The sequence below is a fragment of the Anneissia japonica genome, unplaced genomic scaffold (assembly GCF_011630105.1).
Source record: "Anneissia japonica isolate Jap-2015-1 unplaced genomic scaffold, ASM1163010v1 scaffold21427_len15931_cov118, whole genome shotgun sequence".
NCBI lineage: Eukaryota > Metazoa > Echinodermata > Crinoidea > Comatulida > Comatulidae > Anneissia > Anneissia japonica.
The window spans coordinates 6,044-8,513 of record NW_022717540.1 but is presented as its reverse complement, the minus strand read 5'-3'; positions in this window follow the sequence as shown (position 1 = coordinate 8,513).

Below are 2,470 nucleotides of genomic sequence, written 5' to 3'. Positions count from 1 at the left end.
GGGTTGCTGATGGGGGGAGGGGTTGCTGATGGGGGGAGGGGTTGCTGATGGCGGAGGGAGAAGGTGAAGTTCTCGATCATTAAGTGAGGAGGTGCTAGCTCACAATAATTAGGAGACATGAGGTGATCTTTATATACCTTGAGCTTGAATTTTTTTGCTTCAAACATTTTTAATAGGGTGACACCCTTCTCCGCACACCCCTAGATACATAAGCCACTGCCTGTGATTAGGGTGTAGTAAAGACACAGGTAGAGTCTGTCCTGAAGACCATCATCCTAGACGAAGTATAAAGAAAAAGCGTAGACTACACAAACCAGCAGTCTATACCTCAACAAAACTAGTGACGGTACTTAAGCTAGAATACCCCTCAAAAATAATAGAACAGTCAATTCTCAGGTCTATGTTACTCAACCATATTTGCATCTGCATGGTTGGTTGCATCATGATACATGAGGCTACTGGTCAGTTGCAAGATGCATGATACATGAGGCTACTGGTCAGTTGCAAGATGCATGATACATGAGGCTACTGGTCAGTTGCAAGATGCATGATACATGAGGCTATTGGTCAGTTGCAAGATGGATACATGAGGCTACTGGTCAGTTGCAAGATGGATGATACATGAGGCTACTGGTCAGTTGTAAGATGCATGATACATGAGGCTACTGGTCAGTTGCAAGATGCATGATACATGAGGCTACTGGTCAGTTGCATGATGCATGTCTGGTCAGTTGCAAGATGCATGATACATGAGGCTACTGGTCAGTTGCAAGATGCATGATACTTGAGGCTACTGGTCAGTTGCAAGATGCATGTCTGGTCAGTTGCAAGATGCATATACATGAGGCTACTGGTCAGTTGCATGATACATGAGGCTACTGGTCGGTTGCATGATACATGAGGCTCTGGTCAGTTGCCAGATGCATGATACATGAAGCTACTAATCGGATGCATCTCAGTCAATCATAAAATAGGGACCTCAGGATGTTTACAATAATGATGCTTTCCTGTTGAATATGTGAACATTTATATGTGCTAAATACTGTCACAAGGTGACGTTGAAATTGTGGAGCAAACAAACAACTTGGGAAGGAATACAATTTAACAATTTTACTAAATGAAATGATAATTATTACCAAATACTGATTAATTATGTTTGATATAAAATGATAAAGTTAATAACTTGACCACAACTGATTGATTGTTGAGTTAAATAGTGGTATCTCCTACCTTTCTAGCATCTCGATCAACTTTAACTGCACTCAACAATACAGAGCAAATTTGACATCTTATGGCTCTTGGCAACAGGAACAGGTAAATGGTAGCAACATTACTGTGGAAACATTAATTCAATAGTAATTAATATTGTATTAAAAATATACACATTTATATATTATATATTAATTTGCAAATAAGGATTTTATTTTCACTATTATAATTGTAATATTTAATTATCAATATTTAGGTCTACCATGATGATCATTAGCAATAGTAGTCTGGTCTCTAAAGTGAAGAGAGCATGGGGGGTAATTTAGCTCTGTGGTGTGCTGATCTGTCAACACCTTTCCGTCCCTTGCTCAATTCTATCTGGGCTCTCCTTGTGATTTACCTGGAGGCATGGAATGCAAGTTACAATAGCGCAAACAAAGCACATTCTGCAGAGAAGAGTTTAGGCCTAAACAGTACAGGATTGCCTCTTCAGTGTACTACCAATTTACTACAAGGACGCATTAGAAAATATTAGTTTCAGATTTTATCGATTTTAACAAATTATCACTATAAATACAGTAGTTTTAAAATAGTAACATAAAGGTAAATATAGGAGAATAAGCATTAACTAACAGCATCATTGTGCTTAATATGGGCGTGGTTTGGGCGTGGTTTGTGATACTGGAGCAGCTGCGTTAAAAAAAGTTAAATTGCACCAAGTGCCATGAGCCACATACTTGTCGTGGATTGCCAATATACAAATTGCAATTTATTATATTTTTAAATATTAGAAGTGTGAGGTAGGACGTCCCAAAATTTGCTTGATTTGAGATGGAATGACCTTTCCTCTTCTCACAGCGCTACCTTTTTGTCACTGCACCTCTCTACCAAACAAAACAAACTACAAACAAACAAACTGCCTCTGGAATTGTTTTATAATATACTTCCATTTTAAATTACAGGTCTCTAAAGACCCCACCAATTAAAGACCACCTTCAATTAAAGAAAACTGTGTTGTGGTCTCAAATTAGCCAAAGCTGAAAGAATACAGAAACCCTGGTCCCAAAAGTGGTCTCTAATTGGAGGGAGACACTATAATTTTTCTTGCAGCTCTGTGAGGCAACCAATGCGAGAGCACTTCGCAATAAAATTAATATTAAATATTATTTAATAAAATAAAAGCAATCATTTGAGCATACAGTACCTTAGTTTGACAAGATTTGCCTCTTTAACTGATTTCTTCAATGAGTTTGGTTGACAA